This window comes from Leptonychotes weddellii, chromosome 5 (assembly GCF_054177405.1).
Source record: "Leptonychotes weddellii isolate Sample4059 chromosome 5, ASM5417740v2, whole genome shotgun sequence".
Taxonomy (NCBI): Eukaryota; Metazoa; Chordata; class Mammalia; order Carnivora; family Phocidae; genus Leptonychotes; species Leptonychotes weddellii.
The window spans coordinates 90826422-90837295 of record NC_138373.1 but is presented as its reverse complement, the minus strand read 5'-3'; the positions used below and the strand labels follow the sequence as shown (position 1 = coordinate 90837295).

General features: G+C 41.3%; 1 protein-coding gene across 2 annotated transcripts in view; it reads left to right on the top strand.

Moving 5' to 3' along the window:
• The window catches only part of IPO8 (importin 8), a 166025-nt gene that overhangs the window by 16337 nt on the left and 138814 nt on the right, over positions 1 to 10874 (top strand). The gene's annotated exons all lie outside the window — the stretch shown is intronic.

Genomic DNA, 10874 nt, shown 5'->3' with positions numbered 1-10874 from the left:
TTTTTTTTTATTCTTATGTTAATCCCCATACATTACATCATTAGTTTTAGATGTAGTGTTCCATGATTCATTGTTTGTGCATAACACCCAGTGCTCCATGCAGAACGTGCCCTCCTCAATACCCATCACCAGGCTAACCCATCCTCCCACCCCCCTCCCCTCTAGAACCCTCAGTTTGTTTCTCAGAGTCCATCGTCTCTCATGGTTCATCTAGCCTTTTAGATCTCTTCATGCTATCTTTCAAATGTTCTTAATTTAATTTAATTTGTGTAGGGAGGTGTGCCTTGCGTGGTCAATTCCAGGTTTGGAGAAACTGAGACCTGAGAACTGTTTTTTATAGTAATTCCAAATACTTTCAAATAGATAACTAATTACTGTTTTTTTTCCAGCTTTGAGGTATAATTGACAAGTAACATTGTAAGATATTTAAAGTAAACAATGTTATTTTATATTTATATATATACATACATATATACACACACACACATATGTAGTGAAAGTATTCCCCAATTGATTAATTGACATAAATGCTCTTCATTTGAATACAAACTAATTTATCACCTTTTTCTTTCATGGTTATGTTTGTTTGTTTTTTTTAAAGATTTTATTTATTTAGGGGCGCCTGGCTGGCTCAGTCGGTTAAGCATCTGCCAGGGTCCTGGGATCAAGCCCCTCATTGGGCTCCCTGCTCAGCGGGGAGCCTGCTTCTCCCTCTCCCTCTCCCTCTGCCACTCTCCCTGCTTGAGGGAGAGGGACAAGCAGACTCCACGCTGAGTGCAGAGCACAGAGCGCCAAGTAGGGCTCGATCTCACTACTCCCAGACCATGACCTGAGGCCAAATCAAGATTTGGAAGCTTAACTGACTGAGCTACCCAGGTGCCCCCATGCTTATGTTTTTATGTCTTCTTTAAGAAATCTTTGCTACAGGGCGGTGGGTGGCTCAGTTGGTTGGGCGACTGCCTTCGGCTCAGGTCATGATCCCGGAATCCTGGGATCGAGTCCCACATCGGGCTCCCGGCTCAGCAGGGAGCCTGCTTCTCCCTCTGGCCCTCTCCCCTCTCATGCTGTTTCTCTCTCTCTCAAATAAATAAATAAAATCTTAAAAAAAAAAAAAAAAAGAAAGAAATCTTTGCTACAGGGGCGCCTGGGTGGCTCCGTCGGTTGGGCATCTGCCTTCGGCTTGAGTCATGATCCCGGGTCCTGAGATCTAGCCCCTTGTCTAGGATCGAGCCCTGCATCGGGCTCCCTGCTCGTTGGGGGGTCTTGTTCTCCCTCTCCCTCTGCACCTCCTCCCTGCTTGTGCTCTGTCTCTCTTATGCTCTCTCTCAAAAAAAAAGAGAAAAAAGAAAAAGGAAAAAAAAACTTTGCTACAAGGTATCTTGTGAAATGGACTTTATATATAATGGAGGCTTGCCATTGATAGGAAGTATGGGAAAAGTAGCATCATGTGGAATGGTCTCTCTCCGATCAAAGAAGCTCAGAAAGCAGCATTGCTTGGGATTTGTAGGGTATGAAGTGGAACTGCAAAGTGTGCTCTCTACAGAAAAACTGCCAACTTGACCCTTACTGTAGTGTCTATTCCCTGTATCAGCTATGCCAGACGGCTTAGAGAACCAAGCTGCCTGATGTTTTACTCATCTGAGGGAGAGAGCTTTTAGACCTTAACCATGTCTAAAGCCCACATTTTAGTTATTTATTTTTTCACATTGTGAGAGAACTCACTACTTGGTCAGATATAGGTTTCTTTTTTTATCGATTTAAAATAATATATATGTATATATTAGGTGAGTAAGTTCACGTGATTTTTTCCTTGACTGCAGATACCTCATGTTATGTAGGGTGGCATGGTGCATTAAACATGACCCTGCTTGCATCAGAACAAATAACCATAGCCACAACGCCAAGCTGTCTGGCTTTAGAAACACGTATTCTCATTGTAAAGATAATGGAACAACATTTTTAAGAACAAAGTAAAAAAATCACTTGTAAATCCAACTTTCCATTCCCAACCCCCAGTGTACTAGTAGCCTTGTCTTTGTCCTTGGCAGTGGAGTTCAGTATCTAGTCCTGCTTTATTTGAGAGAGAGATTGAGAGAGAGCACACATAAGCGGGAGAGGGGCAAAGGGGGGGAGAGAGAGAGAGAGAGAGAGAGAAGCAGCCTTCCTGTTGAGCAGGGAGCCCCACGCAGGGCTCAGTCCCAGGACCTTGAGATCATGACCTAAGCTGAAGGCAGATGCTTAACCGACTGAGCCACCCAGGCGCCCGTTCCCTAGTTTTGTCGGCACAACCCAAATGTCAGCCAAATATTCAGCCATAAAAAGGAATGAAACACTGATTCCTATGGCACCAAAGTGCCACAACATGGATGAATCTTGAAACATGTTGCTAAGTGAAAGAAGCCAGACACAAAAGGCTACATATAGTATAATTCTATTTGTATGAAACCCCCAGGGATAGGTAAACCCATAGGACAGAAAGGAGATTAGTGGTTGCCAGGGGATGGGAGAAGAGGGGAATTGGGAGTGATTGCTAATAGTATGGCGATTCTTTTGGGGGTGATGGAAATGCTCTGGGACTAGATGGTGGTGATGTTTGCCCCATCTCGTGAATATACTAACAGTTTCTGAATTGTACATTTTAACACTGTTAAAATGGTAAATTTTGTTTTGTGAATTTTATCTCAAAAAATTTACGAAAAAAATTTGCCTTATAAGGATGTTCACTAATTTTTTAAAAAAGATTTACTTATTTATTTTGAGAGAGAGAGAAACAGCATGAGTGGGAGGAGCGACAGGGGGAGAGAATCTTTCACATAGACTCCCTGCTGAGCACGGGCCCATCGTGGAGCTCAATCTCACAACCCTGAGATCACAACCTGAGCCGAAACCCAAAAGTCGGATGCTTAAATGACTGAGCCACCCAGGCACCCCTAAACTGTTATTTTTAATATAAAAAAAGAAGGAAAAGAAAAAATTTTAAATGTTCCATGATGGGATATTCTTTTTTTTTTTTTTTTAAGATTTTATTTATTTATTTGACAGAGAGAGACACAGCGAGAGAGGGAACACAAGCAGGGGGAGTGGGAGAGGGAGAAGCAGGCTTCCCGCTGAGCAGGGAGCCCGATGCGGGGCTTGATCCCAGGACCCTGGGATCATGACCTGAGCTGAAGGCAGGCACTTAATGACTGAGCCATCCAGGCGCCCCCATGATGGGATATTCTTTGAATAAATTGTGCTACAGACACGTGCAAATTTGTAGAAATTAATTTATTGACATAAAAAGAAGTTCATGATATTGAGTAAGGAAGAGCTAATTAGAAAATAATAGTTAAAAGGAATAACAACAAAATAACACAAGAGTGAGAGATGGAAGGGCATGCACTAACATGTCAGATAGCCTTTGAAAGTTATGTTAAAAACAAAGCTAAAGGGGCGCCTGGGTGGCTCAGTCGGTTAAGCGTCTGCCTTTGGCTCAGGTCATGATCTCAGGGTCCTGGGATCGAGCCCTGCATCGGGCTCCCTGCTCAGCAGGAAGCCTGCTTCTCCCTTTCCCACTCCCCCTGCTTGTGTTCCTGTCTCTCTGTCAAATAAATAAAATCTTAAAAAAAAAAAAAACCACTAAAGAGCCAGAAGAACTCTATTGAATGCAAAGGTGATCCCAACTCTAGCTCTACAATTCACCCCCCTAGGTTTCCCTCTACCCTTTTTCTTTCCCTTGACAGATTATGGTGAAAGAGTCGGCAGGAATGGAGGAGTCTAGAATTCTGAAGGCGTTGTCAAGAAAACATGACAATTGAAGGGGAAGGAGAAGGGTCTCTAGGTAATAAAGAAATCGATTTAGAAAATGTCATTAGGCAAATGGTGTCTGTAACTGCTAGACTGTCTGCTGCTTGACTATTTCCTCTGGCCCTTCATACCTCCCTAGTGTAGGAGGTAAAAGAGACCAGTGTGTTGGCAGTAAAATTGTTACAGCAGCACCTGGGAGTGCTACTGTAATTATGGGTCTCAGAGCGCTTTCCTGCAATTCCAGTTTTCAGATGTTTAGAACTACGTTGTAAACTCTTCATCCACACTGAAACTTAGCACCTTTGCCTGAAGCCCAGAGATTTAATTGTTAAAAACACCACCACCTTTTGACTGGAGGGAAAAGAAAAGTAGGACTGAACATTTCTGGAGCTTGGAATATATTCTCCCACATCATTTTGCTTTTCTAAAATGAAAACTTTTACACAGTAGTCTTTATTATTTTTGGCATGGTGGTCTTTTTGTATACTTGGCAGATTTAAAAAACAATATGAAACAGTTAATATTTTATTTTATTTTATTTTTAAAAGATTTTATTTATTTATTTGAGAGAGAGAGAATGAGAGAGAGCACATGAGAGGGGGGAGGGTCAGAGGGAGAAGCAGGCTCCCTGCCGAGCAGGGAGCCTGATGCGGGACTCGATCCAGGGACTCCAGGATCATGACCTGAGCCGAAGGCAGTAGCTTAACCAACTGAGCCACCCAGGCGCCCGAAACAGTTAATATTTTAGAAAGGCAATTTTAAATGACTGAGTGATGAACGTTGAACATTTCTAAAAATCCCATTAAATTATAAAATAAGTTTTACTATCGGCCACAAGGAACAGAGGAGACATTTATTAGCTCTTTACTGGTTGTGTAACTTCAGGAAATTTACATAACCTCTATGCTTCATTTTACTTTCCGAAAAGCAGGGATCATAATAAAACCTCCCTCGCTGTGGCAGCTGTGAGATACACCACTCAGATCTCCCTGCAGGAAGGAATTTGCTGTTCAGCTCTGAGCAGTGCTTTTAGCTCTTAGGACCTTCAGGAGCCACTTCCGATTTTGAGGCGAGATCATGATCTTCCTAGGTAACCCCTGGCCAGTGACTGAGCTCAGTGGCATATGGGCATTGTCATTTCAGCCCAAGATGAGACTCCTCCAATGGGCAAAGGTTGCTCCAGAGTTCCTGATGGCCAAGGCTCTGTCAGACCACGGCGAGGTCTCAGTGAGACTCTCCCCGTCCAACCTGACATTTAACAAATGTCAAATCTGCAGTGTGGTCTGAAGACTGCCTGCCCAATCCTAATTTTTCCACCTTTTATCTTTCACAGGCATTGTCCCCCAGTAAAGTTCCATCTGCTTCCCAGAGGATCCAGCTGACACAGTCATATTGGTTGTAAACTTTAAGTGGGATTGTACATAACGAATGGTACATGATGCCTGGCACATAGTAAACCCTCTCAATAAATGTTTAATATTACTGGCACTGTGTGATTGGTTTTAAAAATGAGTTTTTATTTTTGATCACTACTGTTTTCTCATTCCTGGTTTGTTTTTCACCATCCTTTTCTTCTGGTATATAAATGTGATTGCATATACACTGATTATGATTTTTAAATTTTTTTTATTTTTTATTTTTATTTAAAGATTTTTATTTATTTATTTGAGAGAGAGAGAGAGAGAGCACAGAGGGAGAAGCAGACTCCCCGCCAAGCAGAGAGCCGATGTGGGGCTCAATCCCAGGACCCTGAGAACCGAAGGCAGACCCTAACCTACTGAGGCACCCAGGCACCCTGTTGTTGTTGTTGTTGTTGTTTTTAAATAACAGTTTTATTGTGGTAAAGAAAAAATTTAAATACTGGCTAGCATTTGGCAAAGAAGTTAAAGACAGTAGAACAAAGAGAGGAGAATAAATTGTGCATGAAGTGAATATAATAGATTCTGTGAGGACAGAAGATTTTAATATTTTTAAAATGTTATATGTTGTATTCTCTTAACCACTTACCTGCTTCCTCCACTCCATAAGAATTCTTTCTTGTCAGCATTTTAAGAAGATTCTTGGGTCCGTAGCTTAAATCTATCACCATCTTTTGCTAAGCTAGGCATTTTTATTTCCCAAATGATTTTCCAGAACTGTTGCTTTCATTAGTTTGTCCAGTTCAAATATAGGCTTCTTCAGCTTTTATCCTTTTCTAGTAGATTAGATTGGTTAGATTTTTCTATGTCATTCCCAAGCTTACTGACCATTTATTTGAAGTCATTTTTAAAATACCTTCTGTGACATGATTTCCATCATTTTCCATATTTGAAACACCTACTGGATACTGATGAATGCAGCTGGCCATCAGAGATTTTAGAAATCTTGTGTGCTTTTTGGTAAATCCAATATGCAAATCCAACATCTAAAGAAGGCAAATATCCACTGCTTGTTTGCCATGAACGTGTGCATCAGAGTCTGTCCCTTTTTGGTGGTAGTACACGCTTTATGAATAAGATCTACCACAAAAGTTGGTCAGGCAGCTTTTTGCCCTGAACATCCTTGGTAATTAGTTGGAACGTCAGAAATGTAACTTTGCCAGAAATATTCTCTCCAAGAAAAAAGAAAGAAAGAAATATTCTCTCCAAAAATACAACTGTAAAGAACATCGATACAGTTTTGGCTCCTTCAGTCTTTGTGACCAATATTAAACATGGCTAGCATTTTCACATTATTTGTCAATCTAAACAGAGCATTGACTGTTTTATTCTTCATTCTTTTTTGTTTGTTTTTTTCTATAAGATGCTGGTTCTTCCTCACCATGGTTACTGGTCAGAAAAGCAAAAGGCAGTTTACTTCTTAGTCAAACGGGGCAGAGTGGAAGTTACTATGAGTCTGTAGGAAAGGCACAGCTCTCTAAGTTTAAAGATAGTTATTGTTCTATGTCTAATTGTATTTCCCATAATTCTTATCATTAGTGATGTGCACATCAGATTTCTGGAACAAATTTAGGGAGTGTGTTAAAATATATGTGTGTTTGTAAATTGTGGAGTGAGCCATAGTAGTTTATTAACTTGCATGTGTTTATTATAAGGTTAAACAAAATATATACACCCACAAAATGTGGATTTGATTATTTATTTATTTATTTTTTTTTTTTAAAAGATTTTATTTATTTATTTGAGAGAGAGAGAATGAGAGACAGAGAGCATGAGAGGGAGGAAGGTCAGAGGGAGAAGCAGACTCCCTGCCGAGCAGGGAGCCCGATGCGGGACTCGATCCCGGGACTCCAGGGTCATGACCTGAGCCGAAGGCAGTCGCTTAACCAACTGAGCCACCCAGGCACCCCTGATTACTTTTTAAAAAGATTTATTTATTTGAGAGAGAGGGAGAGAGCATGCGTGCATGTGCTTGTGCTCAAGCAGGGGGAGAGGGAGAGAGAAAACCTCAAGCAGGCTCTCCACTGAGCACAGAGCCTGTCCTGAGACTTAATCCCACGATCCTGAGATCACCACCAAGCCAAAATCAAGAGTTGGGTGCTCAACTGACTGAGCCACCAGGCACCCCTCCGTGATCTTAAACATGGACGACAACTGGCTCTTTTGGTATTATGTGGTTCATAATTTTTATGAAATCTTCATGAAATCTCCAGCCTGGTTAACCAAGTGTTTTCCAAGCTATTAGAATGTTGTCTTTGGCAACTAACATCCTTAAAGATGGGACCATTTGCTTTGCAGAGAAGTGAGCACCTCTTCCCTGGGGGTACTAAGAGGCTGGTCAGGGATACGACAGTAGGAATAGATAACTGCTCAACAAACTGTATTATGGGGAACACATTCCCTATCCTTGCAGCATTCAAGCCAAAACCAACTGACCATTTATTAGAATCCTGAAGAGGTGATTTGTATATGAGAATAGGACTGGAGGAAAAGACTGCTAAGATCCTTGTATTAAAAAGAACTGTATTTGAGAACTGGATTCATAAAATTGATAATGTTTAATGCTTCATCAAGGGCATTCTTTTTTTTTTTAAGATTTTATTTATTTATTTGTCAGAGAAAGAGAGAGAGAGCAAAAGCAGGGGGAGAAGCAGTAGAGGGAGAGGGAGAAGCAGGGAGGGATGCGGGGCTCAATCCCAGGACCCTGGGATCGTGACCTGAGCCAAAGGCAGACGCTTAACGACTGAGCCACCCAGGTGCCCCCATCAAGGGCATCCTTAAGTGAAATGGACTTTTTGTTCTGGTAAGTGCCCGGCAGTGAAAAATACAACGGCTATTAGTGTAGTTTGGTGTCACTGCATGGACTTGGGTCAGGTGCTGGCAGTTTTCCCACTGCTGTCCTTTTCGCCATCAGTGCAAGTGTCAACAGAGTGAAAAAGGCATATAATGTCTTATTTTTATTATAAAAACAGAATCATTTTTTAATCCAGTCTAACAACCATTCCCTTTTAGTCTGTTTACAATTAATGTAATTACTAATATATTTGGACTTAAAAATAACATCTTACGGTTTGTTTTCTATTTTATCCAATGTGGTCTGTGTTCTTTTTTCCTCTTCACGTCTTGCTTTCTTTTGGAGTAATTATCTTTTATTCTTTCATCGCTGCCTACTCCTTTTCCCATTAGCTTGTTAGTTATTTTTTACTATTCTTTTAGTGGTTACCCAAAACATTATAACATGTGGGGCACCTGGGTGGCTCAGTCGTTAAGCGTCTGCCTTCGGCTCAGGTCATGATCCCAGGGTCCTGGGATCGAACCCCGCATCGGGCTCCCTGCTCGGCAGGAAGCCTGCTTCTCTCTCTCCCACACCCCCTGCTTGTGTTCCCTCTCTCACTGTGTCTCTCTGTCAAATAAATAAATAAAATCTTTAAAAAAAAACAACAACATTATAACATGAATCCTTGGTTAATTAAATTTGATAATTTTTTTTAAAAAAAGATTTATTTATTTGAGAGAGAGCGAGTGTGAGTGGGGGGAGGAGCAGAGAGGGAGGAAGAATCTCGAATAGAGTCTGCGCTGAGCACGGAGCCCAGCGTGGGGCTTGATATCACGACCCTGAGATCATGGCCTGAGCTGAAACCAAGAGTTGGACACTTAACTGAGCCACCCAGATGCCCCTAAAATTTTAATGTAAATATGTGCTTTTCCCACTTCCTGGATAGTGTGAAGACTTTGGGCACTTTTACTCCACTTACCTTCCTCCTGCCTTTACAAAAATTTTTGATTCTGAAAAAAATTTTACACCTTCAAAAAGTTACAATAACAGTGCAAAAAACTTGACATAGATTCACCAATTACTGACATTTCTCTCCCTATCCGCCCCCTTCTCTCTTTTAGTTTGCTCTTAAGGCCTTTCACCTGATTGTATGAGGCTCACCCAGATTTTCAGGATAATCTCTTTGACTTGAAAATCAACTAACTATGGATGTTAACTATATCTTAAAAATACCTTCACCTAGATTAGTGTTTAGTTGAATAACTGGGGTACTATGGCCAAGCCAATTTGACACATAAAACTAACCAGCAAAAAGCACGTCAAGTTTCTTTCTTGCTGTAGGTCAGGAAATATAACAGCCATTTCTACTTTCCATTTGTTTGTTCATTCCTTTATTCAAGAACTGTATCTTTTTTTTTCTTTTCAAAGTTTTTTTAAAATTCTACTTAGTTAACATACAGTACAAATTTGGTTTCAGGAGTACAATTCAGTGATTCAGCATTTCCATATAACACCCAGTGCTCATCATAGCAAGTGCCTCCTTAATACCCATCACACATTTAGCTCATCCCCCACCATCTCCCTCCATCAACCCTCAGTTTGTCAAGAACTATATCCTGAGCACCAGTCATTTACCAGACACTGTGATAGATGCATGGATACATATTCTACGATTCAGACGACTGACTTATAAATGACTGTTAGAATATAACCTACTTGTTAGTTGGGACCGTATTGTATATTTTTAGGGCTATTGCCTTATTTCTTTTTGAGTTATTTTATTTCCCTCCAGGATGTAGACAGGAATGTATTCATTTTCATGACTTTCATAAATCTTGCATAGTTCCTTGTCAAATATAAATGTCTTATCAAAAACATTTAAACCAATTGTTTCATCAAAATGGTTGAGCTCAGTGGTTACTGAAAAAGAAGAGAGGGGCACCTGGGTGGAGCGGTTGAGCGGTGGAGCAGAGGGGACACGGTTGAGCGTTGGATTCTTGGTTTCAGCTCAGGCTGTTATCTCAGGGTCCTGGGATCCAGCCCAGCGTAGGGCTCCATGCTCAGCGCAGAGTCTGCTTAAGACTCTTCTCTCCCTCTCCCTCTGCCCCTCTCCCACGTGCTCATGCATGCAGGTGCTCTCTCTCTCTAAAATGGGTGAATAAATCTTAAAAAAAAAAAAGAAAGAAAGAAAGAAAAAGAAGAGAAATCTCAACCTAATTTAGTAGCTTATTTCCAAAAACAGAAAGGACCAGGCTCGTTGCATAAATGCTTTTTTAAAAAATTTTTATTTATTTATTTGAGAGAGAGAGAGAGGGAGAGCAAAGAGGGAGAGTGAGAGGAAGAAACAGAGAGCCTGATTCGGGGCTCTATCGCAGGACCCTGAGATCATGACCTGAGCCGAAGGCAGACGCTTAGCAACTGAGCCACCCAGCCGTTCCATAAATGCCTTTCAAGCCGGGGCGCCTGGGTGGCTCAGTCATTAAGCGTCTGCCTTCAGCTCAGGTCATGATCCCAGAATCCTGGGATCAAGCCCTGCATCTGGCTCCCTGCTCGGCAGGAAGCCTGCTTCTCCCTCTCCCGCTCCCCCTGCTTGTGTTCCCTCTCTCGCTGTGTCTCTCTCTGTCAAATAAATAAATAAAATCTTGAAAAAAATTGCTTTTCAAGCCACTTCTTGCATCACAGTTGCTAATGTCCCATCATTATCCAAAGTAAGTCACAAGGCCAGTCCAGATGCAAGAGGTGGGGAAATAGAATCAACATCTTTATAGAAGTTGCTGCAAAGAATTTGTAGTTATTTTTGTTTTTTTTTCTCATATACTACATAGTTTTGAACATAAAATGCAGCATATGACAGTTTGCAGCTAGTCAGAAAATCATCCCAATGGAACCCAGCT